At 44.7% G+C, this 22770-nt stretch overlaps 1 protein-coding gene across 2 annotated transcripts in view; it reads left to right on the top strand.

The window, feature by feature from the left end:
- ADAMTS17 (ADAM metallopeptidase with thrombospondin type 1 motif 17) overlaps window positions 1-22770 on the top strand; it is a 1096962-nt gene that overhangs the window by 302085 nt on the left and 772107 nt on the right. The window lies entirely within an intron of this gene.

The raw sequence follows: 22770 nt of genomic DNA, 5'->3' as shown, positions 1-22770 counted from the left end.
TCCTGTAAGTCTTTATTGAGTTTATTGTAACACACAATCATAAAGAAAAAGCATAGGCATCAAAAGAGGAGCGACACATTTCATTCACAATTTACAATAACTCTCATTGCAACTGGGGAAGAAAATGTTGCACATAACAATATTTTAGTTGGGTCGATCTGATCACAAGAAAGCAGAATTTGCCTATCTAGAGAAGGAATCCAAAGATAGTACACATTGGTATTATCAATGAGAGAGTGGCCTAGCTCTGTTGGCCACAGACCTTCAGGTGTAGATTATTATTAAGGATCGTTCTGGTTATAATTGTGATCCCCGGGTATGAACATAAAGGCAGGAGAGCAAGAAACCAGCAAAGGGCCTGGGGGAAGAGGGAGAGTTGAGGAATCCAGTGAATGTTGAAACAATTTCAGTGAACATTATATGTGTGTAATTGTGGCAGCCAAGACGTGCTCTCAGGAGACGTTGTTCTCTGTGACGTGATTGTGCGATACTGTTGTTCTACATTAACTTATCTCATGTCTGTCATAATTACTGTGAGATCTTGGGGTTACCTGACAGCACCTCCTGAGAGCTGTGGGAAATTCTTAGGTATGTGATCTGTGTCCACCAGTGTGATATGATATGGTTTTGAATGATTTCCATTCCGTAAGGATAATCTTGGTGACAGTGGTTAGAAGGCAATCCAGGATTGCCATTTCGTGGGTGTTAAGATGTAAGGTAGTCGGCGAGGCCCATGGGCCAAGGGCGAACAGCAGGAATTTAAAGGTTATCTTCGATTTAAATATCTTCAATAGCTGGTCTTCAATTGTTGAACAAAATGCACTAAAGTGTGTGCACTTAAAGAACATATTCAGTGAGATTGCAGTTCCATCATTTATCATTGTCACATAGTTTTATTTTATGTAGTCTGGTCGGTGTCCATTGCAGTAGGTTCATAGTGAACAATTTAAATTGTGTGAGTGAGGGGCCAACCTTACTTCGCACCAGTGTGTCACAGATCGGTTACCATTTTCCTTCTGAGGGAGGCTGTGTATGCACAGATTCTAGCTGCTTAGCCAATTTCACCTGTATTGGTGTTGGTGATGTTGGGATGGGGCTGTTTAGCACTTTATCTATTTTGATGCCATGTGTCCTGATGAATGCCATGCTACTAAGCAAGATATGATGTTGGGGTGGTCAAGCAGTCTTAATTTAAATAATTTAGTTTTAAGTTTTAGAAAAACAAAAAAGTCGAGGTTGGTTAAATGGAATAGACATTGGAGTTTCACAAAGGAGCGGGGAGTGACATTGTCATTATATAGGTCTTTGATGTCTTTGATTAAGCTTAGAACTTTGCTGGCCCATGATGGACCAAGGTAAGTAATCGATTCTGCTTTAATTTTTAGATTGTGCTATGGAGAAGCTAATGTTGACTTATAGATGAAGTTTGTAATGAGTTTATCCACTAGTCTCCGTGCTTTAGCAGTATCTATAAATATTTGTTCAGAGTGTGGTACCGGATGTTTCAGCATGGCCATGGTGAAGGCGATGTGGCAGGGGGCTCATATTGTGGTTCTATATCTATACAACAAGAGTGAGTAATTTTATCAGGTAGCAGCTAGTGAGCACCTTGTGCCACTTAAAAGGCTGCTTGGTAGTGGTTTCAATTGGGTAGTTTGCAGCCACCTTGCTTGAAATCTAATAAAAGGGCTTTATAAGCTGTTCTCGTTTTTTTGCCATTCCATAGGAATTTCGAAGTTAATTTGTCAAAGGTTTTAAAAAAGGCAGGTGAAAGTTTCAAAGGGGGCATGGATATGATAACTTTGATTACCAGGATAAACATAATTTTGAGGGTTTTAAGTCTGCCCCACCATGATATGTATTTAGGGGTCCAGGTGGAGAGGAGGTCTTTGACTTTGGTTATAGCTTGGGATTCATTGTGTTGTAGCGATTCAGTTAAATCACTGGTAAAGCAGATACCCAGATATTTGATGAATTTGGGTTGCTATTTAAGTCCAGAGTCCCATAGGTGGGTGGGTAATCAATGTGGGTTAAGGGGTAAAACCTCTGTTTGGTCCTTGTTTAAGGTGTACTCTAATACCAAGGAGAATTTATTAATTATATTGGTGATCGCTGGTATGGCTTCCACTATTTCTTCTGAAAAAATAAAGATATCACCTGCATATGTGGCGGTTTTATACGGTGTTGTTCCAAAATGAAAACCTTTAATATCTGGAGAGTTATTTAGCTTTTTTAATAATGGGTCGATGGACAGTAGGATGACCAAAGACGATAGGGGGCAATCTTGCTGTGTACCTTGATGGAGGCTGAAAGTAGCAAAGCATGTGCAAATTAATTTTGATTTTAGCCATCGGTTTGACAAATAACACCAAAATCATGCTTACACAGGACTCTCCTAGGTTATGTGTTTCCAAAACCAAGCCTCAGAATGGCTATGAGACCTTATTAAAGGTCTTTTCAGCAATGAAGGGCATATGCAGCAGCATGTGTGGATAATTGAGCTTTTTCTACAATGTGACAAAGTGCATACGTTGTCTTTGGCTAGCCTTCCTTTAACAGACCCTGTTTTGGAGTTGTTTATGAACTTTGGGGTGAGTGGTTGCAGTCTCTTGGCTAGGACCTTCCCATGCATTTTGGCCTCCATGTAGCAGAGGGATATCGTCCTCTAACCTTTGGGGTCAGTGTGATCCTAACCTTCTTTTGGTATTACTAGGATTGTGGCTTCTGCTGCCGTTCCTGAGACCTTGCCAGTAGTCTGAAATGTTCTAGGGTAATCTTCAGAGGTTTTTTAATGGAGTTTGTCATTTTTTTATAGAATGTTTTGGGTAGGCCGTCTAGGCTCAGAGATTTGCCAGAGCCGATTGAATTCACTGCTTTCCTTATTTCTTTGTTTCTAGTGGTTTATTTAAATTGTCTTTCTCGGTCTCCAAAATTGTTTTTAGCTGCATACTATTTAGAAGTGTTAGACAGTCTAATTTGTTGATGTCTGTTTGAGCGTGATATAGGGTAGCGTAGAAATTCTTAAAGACTTCCGGTATGTCTGATGTTTTGATTTTTTGTGAGCCGTCTGGGGCGCTGATGTGGGAAATTTGGTGACTGAGTTTTCCCATCTCTGTTAAGGTATAATAACTTCGTAGATTTCTGTGCCTGTGCCCATAGATATGCCCTTTTGCTGGTTATGGTGTTGTAGTTGTATTTTAGGAGTTTAATTTAATTTGATATAGTGGAGGTTAATTGTTGTAGGGAATCCTTAATGTCCCTGTTTTTTTTTTGTACATGCGTTTCATGATTTGACCTCTGCAGCATTTAAATATGTCCCATAAGATTACTGCAGTGATGACAGAGTTAGTGTTATCTGTAAAGTATACTTTAATTTCTTTCTTTCACTCCTAAACATCCGATTCCTTATCTAAAATGTCAGAGTTCATACACCACAGTGATCTTGTCTCGTTCGTTGGTGAATTGAGAATAGCGATAGGTATAGCTGCATGGTCAGAGATGATCATAGGATGGATAGTGGTGTCTGTAGGTGCTTGTTGTACTAATAGGTAGTCAATGCGTGAGTAGCTAGAGTGGGGTGGGGAAAAAGTATGAAATCACCTGTTGCGTTGTGGATTCTCCATACGTCTGAGAGGCCATGTGTGGAGGGTAGGTTCAGCATTTGTTTGTGTGCTTTGTTGGGTCTAAATTAAGATGAGGAGTGACAATCAAGTATAATGTCCATTGGGAGATTTAAGTCACCCCCAACGATTAGTTGGAAGTTACTCGGAATAAACAGCAATTTTTTGTTTAGATTGCACCAAAATTGCATCTTGTTCACATTAAGGGCATATATCTTTAAATAATAGAGCTAGTTGTTCCCATTTTTGAGTCTGGTGAGCATACATCTGCACTCCATTGCATATTCAGAAGAGGTGATAGAGTCCTGACCTTCTGGAGATCAAGGTAAGAACACCATTTTTTCCCCACAGACTTCAGAGCACGTTAAATTGCAACCCATCCCTTTCTCAAGCATAGGGCTTCTCATAAACCAATCTTAGTTTCCTGTAAGAGAACTACATTGCCATTCAAGGCGTTGCAGTAGTTTGATACCTTGGTCCTTTTGACAGTGTGATTTTATCATTTGGTGTTATGAGAAATTATGTTTAGTGATGACATTGGCACCCGTAATGAAGCCTTGGTGTGGATTCGGTGTTGGAGGGCCTGTGAAAGCCCATCAATTAGTTAAAAGCAGACATTATGTAGGAAGGTGATTCACTGGATTGTAATGAGAGAGATAAATGTCTGGCAGAGCAGAAGCCAAGAATGAGAGAGAAGAAAAATAAACAACATGGAGAAATCCCGGTGTGAGGTTGTAGCTCCCCTAACAGGAAGACTTGCCTCCACCCCCCTCCTCACCCCATACCCCTTTCCCCCAGGATAGTCTGTAAAAGAAGAGGTACGTCAGGGGAAAATGTATTAGAGACTGGCCAAAGGGGCAGGCCTCCAGTGCGTGATGCAATTAGAAAGATGTATCTTTGTATTGCTAGTAGTGGGCAGTCTTAGTTACCAGATAACTACCAGGTAAGGATGCTCAATTGTTAGAGAATTGAGTAGAGGACAATGCAGGGCTGTGATGTTGAATAGTCATGTGAACGAACCAGCCCTGGGTCCCCTATTTTGTCATGCTTATCTCCTGAGTGTCAAGGGTCTGGGGGACTTAAGTTGATATCTATATGGTGATCTGCCACAAATGATTCTGCATGGGGTGCTTGCAACTTGCTCTTCTTACTAGTTTCTATTGCTGCATAAAAACACCCCTATCCCCATTCCCTTGAGTACGGCTGACATAGGTGCCAGGAATTGTTAGGGAGAACACAAACATGCAACCTATGGACCCCTCCCGCTCCCAAATGCATGTAAGGCATTTGGGAACAGCCAAATTTGCTTGGCCATCTTGGCCACAGGGGGTCACGTAGGAGTGGCAATAACGTTCAAGAGTCCTGTTTACCTTTCATTAATTCTGGTCCTTGTCCATCCCATTGTCCAACATCAGCACTTTGGAAGCTATTGAGGGGCTAAGGATGGAACAAGAGTCCAGCACTGGAATGTAATAGAAGATTAAACTGTGTGAGATGCCACTACTCCTACCCCTAACATTTTAATAAATTGATGGCCAAGCCTAAATCTCCTGCTGCAAATAGATTTGGTTCTTTAACGTCATGTGTAAAACATCCTCGGCTCCACCTCCCATGCTGCTGTGACTTAAGTCTGTCTGTCTGTGAGCTGCTACGAGCTTGTAGCACTGGTGCCATGGCCATTGCTGGGTTTGGAATCTCAGGGCTGCACTTAAACTAAAAGTCCTGAAAGTCCCTTCAATCTGTAAAATTCAACAACTTTTTTATTTTTATAGATTCCATTCAACCCAGTAACTACCCAGAATTGAAAGCACTCACCTAAACCTATAGGACACGTGTGCTTCCATATCTGCCTGGAGGTAGATTACCCATGCTCAGAGTGTCTTCTAAATATGAGGTCCAGTCCACAACCTTTGGCCAGCATTAGCCCCTCCCTTTTGTGCTCCGCTGAGAATTGTCTGAAAGTCACCTAAACCTCTAAACTGAATTTGTCAGCGCATACAAAGAAAGTTATATTTCCTTGACCCAATGGTGTCTGTTGTTCTGCTGTGAAAGTTCAGTAAGCCAGCCCACCTAGGTCCTCTCTGCTTAGTCCACTTCTCTGTTATTTAGGAAGCTCCATTGCAACTTAGTTTGCCTTGGAGTCCCTTTTATTGCTCAAATTTTACATTAATACTGGCCCCTGTGTGGCATTAGGTTATCCGCATCTGTAGTTCTGGAGAAGCTCTCCTGTAGGTGTGTCTAATCACTAGCAGGACTCTGGAAGGACAAAGAATAGGTTCCAGTTGGCTACAGAAAAGATGGAGTCACATGGAAGACCTGAGCCACCCAGAAGCCTGCAATCTAACTTTCTCAAACAGAACTGCTGACTTTTGTGTTTCATAATTGTCGAAAACCAACATGAGATATTGCAGTACTACGAGAGGGCGAGGCTGCATCACGATGACATTCCGGATACATTCCCTGACTGTGGGAGCCTTTGTCATCTAATTTCCACCCCAAGAAGGATGTATGGGATGTTTCCATTTCACCCTTAGGGTTAGGGTAGCGTCCCATTGGCTGAGGCTAGTCAATCTTTCCAGAATTATTTGAACCTTCTTTCTAACCCCTAAAGGTGCAGACATACTTTGGTTTAAATATGAGACTGAATCCTAACCATAAATCCAATTTTCTCAGTTGCAAGTGTGAACCGGTAGGTTGAGTCGGTTCCGACGTTCCCATGTGTGCCCCTCATCACTTATCATCCATTCATGAAATGTGGGTCTCTATTATTAACATCGCCTCCCTGGCCAGCCACTGCCCCAGTCCGTTCTCTGGGCCATGGTGACCAGACACCCATTTGCAGCACCAGTAGTCTCCATGTTTGAACTCTGACCTTTGAGTCCAGTTCGGTTAGTAACTGGTCTCTCTTTGAACTGTGTCTAGTGCCTACTTCTCATACATCACTAGAGCCCCAACTAGACATTAACCTGAACATTTGAACTTTGACTGTGGACTAGTCCCTTGCTGCTCCACAAAACCCGATTGTGTATCTCAAACATGTAGTGTGCGCGCATCATTATTTGATGGGAAGACAAGCGCTTCAAAATGGACAATTAGACGGTCTGTGGTTGAAGGGTTGCAGGGTGTTTCCATTTCCTGTTATCAGATGATAAGTGGTGCTCTGTGCAGTGTGAATAGTAGCCCCTTTTAAAACAAGGTTATAAGTTTTAAGGAATGATGTTTTCCTTTGTGTAACTCCCGTAAAGATTTAGCAATGTTAAGCTTTCATTAATAATTCTGACTGCTTATTATACATTCAACAAGCATTTCAGTGGCAGTCTGTATGCTTATGTAAAAGCTTTTGGCTGTATATTCCATGAATTCTGCACACTATTGTGAAGAATTCAGAAGTCTCCTTTTCAAAATTCAATTTAGCTTAGCTCAAAAAATAGGCTCACTTTTTTCCAACAGTTCTCTGCGCAAATTGAATAATATTTTTGAACGAAATATACACAATTCTCCATGGTTTTTCACACAGTTCTGTTAACGCCTCAGTTTCTTTGAATACATTTTGCAAGGAAGTGTTTCATGTTTGTTCAGGTGAGATAATTTTCCGTGCAAAGATACAAAAAATGTATGTATGTATGTATGTATAGTGTATTTATAAAGCGCATTCCGGCCCGGGGGCATCGAAGCGCTACTATGAGGAGGCAATGCAATGTCTGTAGGGAGTAAGAGTTCAGGCTATCAAGGGAACATCCAGGTCTTAACCCGTTTCCTGAAGGTAAGGTAATTGTGCTCTTTCCTGAGATCCAACAGGAGTGAATTCCAAATCTTAGCGGCAGTGATAGTGAAGACTTTGTCCCCCCACTTCACCTTCTTGGTGCGGGGGACTTGAATTTGAAAGGTGCTGGCAGAACGCAGCAACCTTTTTAAGTTGCTTGCGACTGTCCCTTTGTTTCTTTTAATGACATTGTTACGTACTGGTCCGCCTGGCCCTGTGATTTCTCTCTTGGACCTGAACAGATGATAGAAAGCAGGTTGTAGCTTCTGTTGTACCCTCTATATGGATAGTTATGTTGGTGCTTCACTTTCCTGGCCAATGTGTTGATGGCACTGGAGATCCCGATGACTGTGCCACTCACTTGACGTCACTTGTCTTCAGCTCTGGATGAGCCTAGCCCCTTCAACATTTACTCTCCAATTGCTCCCTATAATCATATTGTGATGGTGTGTTGCAGACATCCACAACAGCTTCAGCACCCAGACCCCCCCACAACCACCAACACCATAGATTCACCTCCTGCTCTCCTGGACCCCCGTCAACGACAACGACACCATCGGAATCATGAACACCATCCACTCCGAATCTCCATCTGATCCCTGCCCTCACCACATCCTCAACAAAGCAAGCTCCGTTATTGCACCCCAACTACGGAAGATCATCAACAGCTCCTTCGAGTCTGCCACCTTCCTGGAGAGCTGGAAACACGGCGCGATCAATGCCCTCTTCAAAAAAAACAAGGTGAACCCAAAGGAACTTGAGAACTTCCGCCCTATCTCCCTGCTCCCTTTCCTGGCAAAAGTCATCGAGAAGGCTGTCAACAGACAACTAACCCATTTCCTCGAGGAGAACCGCACCCTGGACCCTTCCCAATCTGGATTCTGCAGCAACCACAGCCCCGAAACCGCCCTCATCGCCACCACTGCCGACATCAGACCCATACTGGACAGCGGCAAAACCGTGGCCGTCATCCTATTGGACCTCTCAGCCGCATTCGACACTGTCTGCCGCCACACCCTACACTCACGCCTCAGCAATGCTGGAATCCGCAACAGAGCCCTGGACTGGGTCACCTCCTTTCTCACCGGCAGAACCCAGAGACTCTGCCTCCCCCATTCCGCTCGGAGGCCACTGAAATCATCTACAGCTTACCCCAGGGTTCGTCCCTTTGCCTGACCCTCTTCAACATCTACATGGCCCCGCTCGCTAACGTCGCCCAATCCCACATCCTCAACATCATCTCATACGCCGATGACACCCAGCTGATCCTCTCCCTCACCAAGGACTCCGCCAAGACCAACCTCCACGAAGGAATGTAGGCCATTGCCGAATGGATGAAGAGCAGCTGCCTCAAACTTAATTCCGATAAGATGGAAGTCCTCATCATCGTCTCCACCCCCTCTACATGGGATGACTCCTAGTGGCCTGCCACTCTCGGAACCACCCCGACTCCCACCAACCACGCACACAACCTAGGACCCCTCACTAACCATGACCCAGCAAGTCAACGCCATCTCCTCCTCCTGCTTCAACACGCTCCACATGCTCCGAAAGATCTACAAATGGATACCCACTGAAACCAGAAGAACAGTCACCCAAGCCCTCGTACGCAGCAAACTGGACTACGGCAATGCCCTCTATGCAGGAACCACAGACAAACTCCAGAAGAGGCTGCATCGCATCCAGAACACCTCTGCATGCGTCATCCTGGACATCCGCCGCCACTGCGGCATTACAGACCACCTGAAAAACCTGCACTGGCTCCCAGGCAACAAGAGACTCACCTTCAAACTTCTCACCCACGCTCACAAAGCACTGCACAACACCAGACCAGAATACCTCAACTGACGGCTCTCCTTCTACACCCCGACCTGTCATCTCCGCCGACCTCGCCCTCACCCTCACAACTATCCCATGCGTCCACAGAACTACAACCGGTGGTAGATCATTCTCGCACCTCGCTGCCCAAATGTGGAACACTCTTCCCACCCACCTGCGCCAGACCAAAGATCTCCTTACCTTCAGGAAACTTCTCAAGACCTGGTTGTTCTAGCAGTGGCAGCATCCCCCCCTCGTTTATCCCCCTCCCCTGCTCAGTGCCTTGAAACCCTCACGGGTGAGTAGTGCACTTTACAAATTCCTGATTGTTTGATTGATTGAGTTTGAACTAACCATTTTCTAATTTTTAAGGCTCCCAGTAGCTTAAAACCTGTGCTGCTGTCTCGCTCTTCTAAGGTGCGTACACTTTGACTTGTTGCTAAACTAGTTTGCAGTTTATTGATGGCTTTTCTGACCAAACCTTCACATCCAATCACAGCCTGGAAAAACAGAATCCCCTTCATATAAAAAAGTAAACATATGTGAGTCAAGGGGACAAAGGGCTCCGAAGAGGGGTGGCTAAACGATCAAGGGAAATGCTTCTTTATTCTTTTGCCGTCCTGGAGACGCTGCAAGCCAAGGTTGGGGGCGTTCGTTTCCAGTTGGCCACGTTCCAGTGGCATCCTGCATCTGTTATACACTCTGAATCCCAGATGAGACATGGGCTGCAGTCTGAGAAAATATGGTTCATGCTATTTAAGGACATGCACAGGGATGCTCCGTGTTTGCAGCCAAGCTGTTGCTCATGGGAGACACGATCTAAAGAACAGAAACAGTTTACTTTCTCTAATAGCCTAGCCGTGCACTTGGTTAAGCTGCATCGCCCCTTGTGATTACATATGTTTTAGACCATGTGACCAGGACTTTGAGTTCTGAGTGGAACAATTTATAAAATTCTTCGGGACATGTGGCCAAACCACAACACGTTTTATTCGATCACAGACGTTTATCCTGCGTGAGACCAGTCGGGTTCTCCTTTTTAGAGGAGTGTGTGGGCTTCAGCTGTCATTATGTGAAACAACAAAGACTATTTCCAGCTCCATCCCAACTGTCAACCATACAAGCTCCTCATCATCCCGTCTATTCGTCTCCTAGATCCGGTTCTGTATTCCCACACCTCTAGAAGCAGTGACTTCCTTTAAGAGGTAGCTGTGGCTAGCCAAAGCTAATCGTTCCTAGACTATGCATCCTTCTTTGCCTGTGCGTGGCCATGCTTGCGTGTGTGTCTACACCTAAACTGTGCATCTAGGCTACACTTCCTTCTTTATCTGTGTCTGGGCCACACTTCTTCCTACAGCTGTCAGACACCATGCTTCCTTTCCTGTTTGTGCAAGAGCGGGCTTTCTTCAGTTTTGATGCTGGGCCATGCTTCCTTGGGCAGCCCAACCATAACTGCGTCAGCTTTATCCTTCCTTTTGTAGCAGCGCCTGGATCATCTTCTCTGTTATTGCCTAATTTATATTTCATGCATTCTCAGTGCTGGGTCGTGCTTCCTTGGGTAACAATTTCTAAGCTAATTATCTGTTCTTGATGTCTCCTTCATGTTGAATCTGTACATGGACAATCAATCCTTTTCAGCTGTGCCTGTCCATGCCTAGACCATGCTTCCTCCAATGTCAGAGTTGGGCCGTGCATCCTTGAACATCCATAACTCAACTGGCTATCTATGCCTTACTATAGATTCTTCTCTGTGCATGCCTTGACTATGCTTTATGCGGTGTCTGTTCTGGGCCATGATTTTTGTGTACTTGTTTAGTAGCTACATGTATAAATACCTGGAATATATACTATATATCCTCTCTTGTCAGTGGTGGGCCATACGTCTTTCATATCCACGCCTGTGAAATAGATCTGTCCCTGGACTGTGTTTCGTTCTAAATCAGCGTTTTGGCCCAAATCACCTCTGTTTCCGTATATAAATTGGGCTCCTTTACCTATGTGTCCAGGTCACACTTCAGTGGGTGTTCACCCGTCTTAGTCCAGCCCTCATGCTGTCTCGCTGCCTGGAATGCTAGTCCATTACCTACTCTTAGTTGATATAATGCTTAGCGTGTGAACAGAGGCTTTTGTCGCAAATTTGGAATACTGTTGCATGGAGGATTTTCTTAATCTGCAGTATGAAGGGGAGGGGAAGAGGTTTGTTGTGTTACTCTCAAAGTTAACTCCCTCAAGAACATAAAGGGCTTCATTAGGAGTTTGGCAGAGGGGGTTACTCCATCATTCCATTATGTCCTATGGACATCGTAGTAATGGCGGACAGGATATCTATCACATTTGTGACAGAGTAACCCGTCCCCAAACTCTAAAGCAGGCCCAAACTCTTTTGGAGTACAGTGCACATCCCCTGTGCTTCTCTTTTTTTCTGGTTTCACGTTATATATTAAAGAACCTACATTAGTCAATGGATGAAATAATTAAGCGGAGTTCCTGAGCAGAATGTAATAGATAATGTCTTGGTTTATTATGGTGTACCTGGTCGAAGATGCTGCCAGAAGGGCACTTCTAAAAGCAGTAAATCTGATTGTGTCAGGAAGTTGATCTGTGCACAGTGGACGTTCTGAAATGTGATATTTTGTCGGTTGTAAGTTATCATGAAATTGCTAATAGTTGCCTTTGGCTCTCAAAATGCAACCTTTAACTCTGAACTTGGGAGCCTGTAAGCATGACGTGGCCCAGTCCTCAGTGATGGTTGAGCATGGGCTTTGGCTGTGTCCAGTAGGCACTGAATGCAGTGCATAACCTTCGGGTCTGCCACGTGACACGCCCTGCTCCCAACCACCGTTCACAATGTGTTTGGGCAGCATTTTTTGTGTCCTTGCAGGCCACGCCCTTCACACAATAACATGCACCCGGTACCTAGTTACTCTGTCAGGGCTGAAGGCTGCATGCAGTTATTCCACCCTCAATGCCCACTGGACACCGCCTTTGGACATGCGCAGCAGATATCAGACAAGGAGCCTGGCCTTTAAACATGTCCTGCAGGTAATCTCCTCACCCTCAGTATACTTTAAGCACACCCTCTGACCATGCTCACTGGGTACAGGCGCTGGACATGGCTACTGAGAGCAGAGAGTGACCTTCATCCATGCACGGCCAGGCAAACTTTTACCAGCACACCTCTTCAGATCTGTCAAGTATCTTTCAGAGGTGCAAACCTTTTGTAATCTGGTCTTTTACAGCCGCCAAACAAAAGATCAAAGTCACACCACAAAACTGTCGGCGATGGGAATTGTACAACAGGAATAAAAGACTGAATATAGCCTTCAACTGAAGCACGTGAAAATATTGGAATAGCGAGAGAATGACTCTAGAGTTTTAGAGTCGGAATTGGACTGGGGTTTGTATATTTGGAAGGAAATCCATTAGACATACCGTCCATGCTAAATTCAAGGAGTTTTAATAGTGAAGCTCAGGCCTATGTTGACGATAGGTTTGCATTTGTGCAACTCATTTCCCCCTATTCCTTTCTTCTTCTCTATCTCTTTACATCATGGACACTAAACTATATTTCACTTTTGTAACCTTTCGGATGCATACCTGATGACATTAAAAAATGAACTTATAAAGCTGAGTACGGCACTTTGTCATGCACTGTTGTTCATAAAAAGTAAGCCAAATGTGTTGCAGATAAATGATACATTCTCAGAAGTAAAGGGGCATCCGTGTCTTCCTAGTGATTCCCTTTGTCTACCGATAGTGGGTGGATGAGGGCTGAAGGAGAGCTGGTATAAACTAATGAACAATCTCCTGGCTAAATCCAGTTTACCACTTAAAATGAACCAAAACCACATTCTCAAGTAAGTCAATTTACAACTAAATGTATAGGTCTTTATTAACCATAAAACCTCAGGTGTGTGGTCCGGACTATGGTTATAGACCGAATTAACACTGAGAATGTAATTTTAACTGGACTTTCATGGTGCTGTGGAAGCAACCTTCCACATCAAATCCCCTGGAATGGAAAGATTTGACACTCCTGAGTCCTAATCTTAGAATAGCCGCGTTTGTTCACTTTAGAGGCCAAAACTAGATTCAACAAGCATTGGCAAAGTCAAAAGGTCGTTTCGCTTTTGGGACCTATTGACTTTGAAAATTCCTTTTGAGGATGCTGTAGAGCAGCAACAAGATGCTCTGCATGACAAAAGTTAAAACAAATGAATAAATAGTGTTAAACCAAAAGATACAATGGCACGGCCAGCTATGTCATTTTTTAAGTGCATGCCTGCATCACCATGGAAGTGCACCTACAACTGATTCGGGTGCCATTCTTTTTTTATTCACGATTCCGAGGTGGATTGGTGGCTCAATTAAAAAAAATACAAAATTGGAGTAGCGTAAAAGCTCCTTTTTTTAAGACAAAGTGGTCATCAATAATTTGCTGACTGGCCTCACAAAAATATATATAGTATATTTAAAAAAAGGACCAAATGATTGGAGGTGGGGGCGAGAAACTGAGGGTGTGGTGGGGGGGGGGGGAGAAGCAAAGGGGGAGGGTAGAAGGAGAGGAAAAGCATCACATTAGGTAGAAGTAACACATTGGGAGGGAGAGGCACACAAGGGCGAAACCAACACTGAACACAGGGGAGTTAAGCAAGGGAAAAAAACTCATGAGACAGAGCTTGCAAAACACAATGGAGACAGCAGCACAGAGAGCAGGTATTTGGGGGGTCAGAAGCACAAGCAGGCGATAGCTGGAAAACTCATGCACTTTCATGAAGTGCTAAGCCGGAAATAAAAAATGAGTTTCCCAAAAGTGAGCAGAGGGAGGATAGACCCCAGCTGGACAGAGAGATGGTAAAGTAACTATGATCCATGGGAGAGACAAACACAAGAAGGACAAGCTGGACCAAGGAAAGCCATCAAATATGAACTAAGTAAATGAGGGTGACAGTGGCAGGCAATTGGTGGGCTGTAAGCCTTGGAAGGTCCACAATAGTTCTTTCGTAAACAGACAACAGAGTTTTCTGGTTGGCTGGACCAAAAAAAGGCTTATGTCTATACCAAGCTATGCACTCTTTTTCTCGCATTCAAGTCTGTGGCTTAAAACTCCAAAACGTAGTGTAGTGAGGTGCTCTTCCATTTTATTTCAGTATTGCTAACAGACTATGGGCCATTTCCTATTTACTGCACAGTAGAAAACAACTATTAAGACGTCTGTTCTAGACATGCCTTCAAACAGTCGACTTTTTTAATCTGAGTAACTTGGATCCTCTATTGTTTTCAGTTCATAGTCTAAAATATTACTTTTTCTGTTGCCTACTCTGGAATTTACATTTCCAGTCTGTTTACTAGCCAAACGTATTTCACAAATGGACCTGCGGCATCTGTTCCAATTGATTTCTATTACTGATGTTCTACATTCTTTGTAAGAGCCTGTCAATTCTTTTTCACACTGTTCTTTGGGAGACACTCAGAAGCCATCCGACCAATTCCATGACAAAAACCTGGAGTAACTGGTAAGCTAGTATGAATGTGGAGTAGAAGAATTTAGATTTGTTTCAGGTGGTGCAAAGTGGCTTGCAGAGTGGTAAATCTCTTGCCTCCATTGACAGCTGTGACCTAAAGATAAGTGTAGTAAAATATAAAATGGTAAGAGAAGAATTGGGAGTCCCAAGGAAACATCTAAACTCACTAGAGACAGCAGACACACTGAATGGCTTTGAGGGCTCTACCACAATGCCATGATAAGCAGCACAGTGTAGCTAAAGGAGGGTGTAGGAAAGTAGCACCTTTCTGACATTCTCACCACCACTTTTTGCCTGGTGTCAGTATGTTTAAACTGAAGTGTACTGGGATCCTGCTAACCAGGACCCCAGTGTTGGTGTTCTCTCCCCTAAATTTAGTTGGTAAGTAACTCTTGCACCTCATAATTTGCATACTGGTGCACCCATGTAAGTCCCTAGTATATGGTACTTAGGTACCTAGGGCATTGGTACACCAGGGGTCTCCATGGGCTGCAGCATGTATTGTGCCACCCATGGAGGGGGTATGCAAACTGTGACTACAGGCCTGCTATTGCAGCCTGTGTGAAATGCTGCATGCACCTTTCACCCCAGATATAAAGTTTACCTTATATCACGGTCACTGCACTCTGACCCTATTGGTCACCCCCTAAAGTAGGCCCTTCAGCCCAAGAGTAGGGTGCATGGTTCTCACTGTGAGGGCAACCCTGAATGAGCAGAGGTGCCCCTACAAACCCTAGACTCAATTTTCTGGGTTTTGTAAGTGCAGGGAAGTCATCTAAGGTATGTAGTAGACGCTGGTCAACACAAGATGTCCAACTACATAATGGCTTCACTGAACCTAGTCATGTTTGGTATCAAACATGTTAGAATCATGCAACTACGCCGACTCCAGTGCTAGTAGCATGATACCGTGTACCCAGGGGGTTCCCTAGAGGATATCCTATGTCTGCCTGTGCAGCCTGTGCTGCTGCCGACCCCAGACACTGTTCTGCCCTCCTGCTGATGAGCCTAATTCGAGCAGGGAAAGGCAAAACAATGGGTTTCCTGTAGAGGAGAGGTGTTTCCACCTCTCGTTCGGAAATAGGTTTCTCTGAGCTGGGGTGAGGGTGCCTCTAAGCACCACCAGACTGCTTTGAAGAGCACATTTGGTGCCCTCCTGGCATAAACCAGTTTGCTCCAGGGCAGAAGCCCTCGGCTCCTTCTCTGGCATGAAACCACACAAAGGGCAGGGGAGTGAATACCCCCTTGTCCAGATCCTCCCCTAGGGAGGTGCCCAGAGCTCTGCCAGGTTATTTCCAACATGGATTCTGCCATGTTGGAAATATGATGAAGAGGCCCCTGGGAGCATCTGGCTGGTTAGTCTAGCTGCGTGACGTCCCTGACCCTCCCTCTCCCGATAGGTGGGTCACTCCAGTAAGTGTCCAACTCCCTTCCTGGGTTATTTAAGGGCTCCCCTGAGGGTGGTACCCTAGATTCATCTCTGGATTCGTTTGAGGGCCCTCCTGCAAGACGCCTGAAACCTGGACACTGGAACTGCTGCTGGACTTCACCAGGACCCAAGACATGACTGCACCTAGTAGGAGGGCGCCTACTGCAACTTTGTGCCCGTGCATTGCAAGGACTCTGCAACCTCGGTGGCCGTACATCCTCCAGAGTCACAATGACTCTGCCCACACTTAGGAAAGCAAGAAGGAATCTCCTTTGGAGTGAAGGAGTCCCTCCCCTGCATCTGCAGGCACCTCAACATTGACAACCAGTTTGTGGATCCTGCTATCCCACTGATTCTCCAAGGCTCTACAACACAGGTGGTGGTTCTGTGGCCCTCCAGAGATCTGACCTGTCTTCTTTGCAACTGAGAGGTCTGAGGTCCCTCACTGGAGCTGCCTGGCTGGAACCCCTGTACACCTCACTTGTTTTGTCACTGCCAAGGTTTGTTTGCTCTTCAGGTTGAATACCTATTAACCCCAAGAAGCCCCAGCCTCCAGCATTACACAGCTCGAAGAACAACGTCCTTTCTGCAACGCCTGCGTTGGGCACCACTTTTTGCTGTGCTGCTGAAGCCTCCCTGCCAGAGAGTTCTGCTGGAGGCTCTAACGATTCCTTCTGGCTTTCCTGCTTGCTGAGGGCTTGCCCTGACTTACTTACCTGCAAAGTTAGAATCTCCTGGACCTTGCTGGTCCCCAAAATTCTGCAACACTCTGTGCAACACTTTCTGGCATTTGCCAAGGCTTGATGGTGGTTCTGCTGACTGTGAGAAAGTGCCTCTTTTGGCATGGTTAGCCCCCCAGTTGTTCCTGGTATTTGATGTAGTTTCAATGTTGTAGTGCCCAGGCCCCCTGCTAAACAGGTTCCCTTAGTCAGATCTCTTTCCCAAAACGGTTGTGCTGCATTTGCACAATTGGCAACACCTTTAGCTACCGCTATACGTCCCTACTAAATGGTACTTAGTTACCCAGGGCATGGAGTACAAAGGTAGGCCCCTGAGGGGAGCAGCTTAGATTGTGCCACCCTCAGGGACCACGCATCCAAGTGCACCCAGCACAGCCATTGCAGGCCGAGTGTTCTGGTGCACTCCTAAAATGCAAACATGACATGGCACACAGCCTGTGTGACCTCTCGCCTACACACTGCATACAGTATAAGCCACCCCTCTGGCAGACCTTCCAGCCCAGAGGCAGGGTGCACAATAATGCATGTGTGGGCATAGGTGCATGAGCAGTATGCCCCTACTGTGTCAATGCCAACCCTTGGACATAGTAAGTGTACATAGCAGCCATTTTAAATGCATGTGCTGGACACTGGTCAGTATGAGATTCACAGCTGCATGATGGCCACTATGAACTGCTTGGTATCAAACACCTCAGGACAATAAATCCAAACTGGTACCAGTATTGGATTTATTGTAAACTGTACACAGGGGCCACCATAAAGGTGGCCCCTTTCAAAAGCTAACTAACACAGGCATGGTTGCTGGCCAGTCTTAACCAGCCTGCCAACACCAGACAACTCTGGATCCCTGGGGTGAGGGACTTTGCCCTCTGGGACCAGAAAACAAAGCCCTTCCTGGGCAGAGGTGTTACACCTCTTGCCTCTGCCCCCTCCCAAGGAATGCGCACTGGTCTGCCTGCAAGCTTCAAAGGGCTTGCCACCCTTGAAACTAGACCCCCCAGTCCTGCTGCTAGCAGCAGCTTGCCGCCCCATTGCAAACCCCCACTTTTGGCAGGAGCAATGTCAGGAAAACACACAAAGACCAGGAGGAGTGACCACCCCCAACCTGCACCACCCCCAAAAGTGTTGCAGCCAAGGTGACCTCTCCATTTAATTTTCCTCCATCTTGCATGGTAGGCAAATAGCCAATCTGGGATAGGTATGTGACCCCTGGTCACAGGGTCACATAGTGGGTGTAGCTACTCTAAGGCCCACTGGCCCCTACTAGGTACTACCTTGGGATGACTCCTGGGATCCTCCTGCATTGCCTGGACTCTACAGCTGCACTTCTTTGACCACCGTCCAACAGGAAATAATCTTCATGAAGGGTGGGCCCCAACAACAGCTGGACCACTGAGGTCCCCATTGACTTCAACGGGAGGTTCTGACATGTCTTCATCTCTATGCACCTGGGCTCCCTGGGTTGATACTCTGCTTCTCTGGGTATCCATGGGTGGGGCACTCTTGAGCCTCCCTTGTCCCCACGGGTTTCCTCGGGATCCTCTTGGAAGGGTCCGAGAACATGAAAACTCTAACCGCGACTTTCGCATGTTATCCTTTGGACTCTTACAACTCTCCTCAATAAAAATATATGGCAGCTCCTTGGCGTATGGAGGCTTATCTTGCTGTGTACAGCTCCCGCGTGGTCCATGGTGACATTGTTATGGGTGCTCCTCCTTCTCAACTAGGAGCTACCTGTAGATTAAAAGTAAAGTATTCGCAGTTGGGAGTTTAAGTTCTTGTCCTTAACTGGTTTCTTACTAATGCCTACCTATGACCCACTGACATATGAGTGGAGATCGTGCTTTTAAGTAATGTTTGAGTAGTATAAAAAAGTTTAGCTATTATGGATGGGATCTGTAAGAATGAATACCACGGAGAAGGTTAATCCAGTAAACAATTATGTGTTCATACGCGTATCCAGTGGATTAAAAAAAAACACACAACACATGCTTTTAAAGAGACATAAAATGTGGACTTATTTTGGAAAAATCCCTCCCTGGAATGGAAAACTGATGTATGCTGGCACGAATCCCACGTAAAGTGAGGTCCCCTGGGACAGAAATGGATGTACCACTCCGCACATGTTGGGGGTCGACTTCTGAGTGTGTGTGATTACCTTTGCAGCTGGGTGATGTCATAAGGTTTTAATTTGCAGACCTGGTGCAATTCAATACTTCTCTTGGAGAGTTGGATCGCACAGATCTCATTAGCGGCCTACAAGGCCAACAGCTGCAAGCGGTTTTGCAGTGAACGTGGCTCCACCTTTTGCACTAAAACAGGTTTTATGTACAGTAATGTCGAGGCAGGAGGGGGAGGGGCAATTACACATTTGGGAACTGGAGTGAAAGGAAATCCCTCATGTAACGTCAAGCGGGTTCAACCGTCTCTAGTCGTTCAGCGTGTACAACAGTTTCTAGTTACTCCGGCAGGTAAAATTGACTCCCACAAGCCCGTAGTGCCGGTGTGGGGCATTTCTCTGACGCACATACCTCGAAGCCCTTTAGGATATCTGAACACAGTGGTCTGCGCGTGCCTTTGATTGCTATATATATTTAGCACTAACTGTTGTATCTGCACTCAGTGGATATGTTCAGATGGATTTATACATCTGGGGCGTGTGCCTGTGATTGCAAAACCTGTGATGTATATTTAGCACTAAATACTGTGCTGCACTTTGTGGGTATGTTCAGATGGAATTTTAAAATTGCGTTATATTCCTGGAATCTCCACCTTTATCTTTCTGTGAGGACGTCACAGCTGTTTTTGTTTCTCACTTATGTCACATAATAACAGGTAATAATTAGATTACAAATTCGTTATGCATAGAGATGGTTTCCAGAGGAAGCTGTTAGATGGGTAACTGTGAATAACGTGGATGTTTTTCATCAAGGGGTTATGAGACACATCAACTAGACACCAAGAGCAAAGTTTGAGTTCTCCTTGATTTCATCTAGAACCATGACTAGCACCGATCGTGAACGTTATTTGACGCTTGTAAGTATGTCTAGCGTTTTAGGCTGTATTATGCCTTGTAGGCTTGGTTAAACTGAAAGTCACATACTTCAAAAGTTATTACTAGGCGTAGGTGCAAATGGATGGAAGAGACCTGCTATTTGCGATTTCATTCCATAGTCTACATCTATCGTTCACGTTTTGAAGGAGATAAAATATTTTGCAGCAAACACAATCTTTATCGCGAAATGGACTGACAATAGAATGTGGGATCAGAACTCAGGGTGAGAAACTTATACATTTGAAATAGTGAAAATTTAAATTTTTCGATCAATTCCAGCATCCAAATATTCTGCTGCATTACGGATTTGGCATTTTTATCACGCATTCTAAATTCTAATTGGCAAATGTACCTCTGTAGTGTAATTAATTCCAAGTGCCACTTGCGATGGATGGTTTTAATTTTTGACTGACTCTTATTAGATATTTTTGCTTTTCAACTCAGCAGTTTCACCTTTAGAATTTCTCTTCCGATTCGCATCATAAGAATTTGGGAAAAAGAAATGTGTTTACAGCATTTGCTCACCACTACGCGGAAGTCGATATAAATGAACAAGGCCTTTTTCTTGCTTTTCAGTGAGGCAAATCTCACTCGTTATAAATTACATAATCTGTTGTTATGACACCTGTAGTGGACAAAGCCCAAGTTTACCAAATGTTGCAGAATTACTACTGGCATCCAAAACTCAAATCCAGGTTCCTTAGGTTCTCTTAAAATAGGCCCACGCCTCTAGATCACCCCCAGTAATCACAATACACCCCTTCATTCTGTTAAATTGGGTTCTGATCTTACTTGTGAGGAGCAAGAGTTGTCATAGTATCTGCTCAGTGGCACAAGCGGAAAATGTTACGCAATACTTTTTTTCTAAACTTCAAAAAATGAAGTATTTTACAGAAAAGAATAATGGACCCAGGCACTTTTACATTGGGGTTGGTGTTTTGTGTGCCCTATTCCCATCCGGGTGTAGTAGTTTACTGCAAATCCTCCCCTTCCTCAAAACAACTCACCTGCTCCATGAATAAATACACAACCCAACCTGCTAGGCATTGCAATAGAGTGTTATTAGCACTGGCAAAGCAAATGGGTTTCCTCTGTGAGTCTTATTGACAGTGTCATTAGCTCTTTATTAAAAATAAATAAAAAACGAATACAATGAAAACGAGAGCAGGTTGCATGGGAGGGGCAGTGAAAGCATGGTGTGAGAGAGGAAGGGGGAAATTATCAGGGCAGTTGAGGCATAAGCGCGATTCTCAAACAAAAGCACAACAGGCGGAAAACGCATGTATCTGATAGAGTGCTTGACAAAAATAAAATAAAAAGTCCCCAAAAAGCGGACACTGATGGGCGCATAGAAACAGCTAGTTAGGAATGTGGTAAAAAGGCTGTGCTCCCAGGGAGGGACAAACACAAGCTGGACAAGCCAAAGCAAACAAAGCCAGCAAATAGAAAGTAAGAAAAAGTGAATGTCAAACCAAAAAGGCAGTGGTAAGCAATTGGCAGAGTGCATTTCAAGGCCACTTTCAGTTTGTCCCCAAGAAGTCTTCCACAGCCAGACAGCTTAGACCTAATAAAGGCATTTGTCAGGTTTAAAATTCGAGCCATTGGCAGAATCTTCCCCAGAGCCTTCTAAGGAGGACTCGGAGGCTTGGGCAAACAAGGAACCCAGTTGTGGTCAGAAGGAGTGGCTTTAACGATCAACTGGGCAGTTGTGGAAGGTTTACATCCACCACAGGTGCCCACTATGGCCTAGAGAACAGGCCAGAGCCTTTATTAGACCTCTGCCTAGGATATGTAGGCAAGGTATGGCAGGCATCTTTCGCCTTTGTATATAATGATTGTTCATTTGAAACCACCAGGTCCCACCAGCAGGATTCCTGTTAAAGGAAAAATAGTGCAGACGTCATAGTCCAAGTGGGTTTTGGTTCACAACTTCCTTCAAGGAGATCATGGAGGCACAACACGGTTCCTCTCTGGGGTAGTGCTTGGTGTACTGGGTTCAAGCTCAGTGGTGCAGCTCACAGGCCCCTTGTGTGCCATAGTCTGTTCCAGAGATATTCATTTTTAGATTGCCCACCCTGTTTACATTGTATGAAGGAAAGGGCACAAGTTTTAGCACTAAACTGAAGCGTTTCTAATGTATTACATGAGCTGAAGCTTATATCCAGGGAAATTAGAGTTTTCTTAGCTCTAGATATTTGGCACATCAGTGCTTCTGTGTATAATCCAAAGAGCAGTGTACTATTGGAGAGATGCAACCTTGTGCTCAATGAAGAACTGCAATTAGCACTGTGAGATTGGAGGGTATATATAAGGAAAATTAATTCTGCTTTCCTTCAAACACTCCATCTTGTCAGTATAACTGCAAAGCCATAGTTTAATATGACATATTTTCATCATTTGGTTTTCCATTGATTGCCCAAACAAATGTGACTTACTCCACCACATTTCCTAACACCACACCATCCTCTAGTGTTTGTTATTCATAGCGTGTGATGCCCTCTCTCGTGTCACCTTTCGTACTTGTGCTGCTCCACAAATATCCTCCACCTTTTCATGCTCTGATAACACAGCGGACAATATAGATTGACAGCTGTCAATTTCCTAAATCCTGGCTCTTATTTTACCCTGGACATGTGCCTATGGAACCAGAACAATGACATTGCAGTACTTGGTGTGTCTCAGCCCAGCCCCCAGTTGCTAAAAAGAAACACAAACGTTTTATACTAGGTGTGCACTATGAATTTATGTCCCTGTGCATTTTGTCCACAGTAGGAAATTCCCCTCCAGTAAGCCAGTGTTTCCATCTCCACAACAGAGCAC

The sequence above is a fragment of the Pleurodeles waltl genome, chromosome 3_1 (assembly GCF_031143425.1).
Source record: "Pleurodeles waltl isolate 20211129_DDA chromosome 3_1, aPleWal1.hap1.20221129, whole genome shotgun sequence".
Classification (NCBI taxonomy): domain Eukaryota; kingdom Metazoa; phylum Chordata; class Amphibia; order Caudata; family Salamandridae; genus Pleurodeles; species Pleurodeles waltl.
This window is presented reverse-complemented; position numbering and strand designations above follow the sequence as displayed.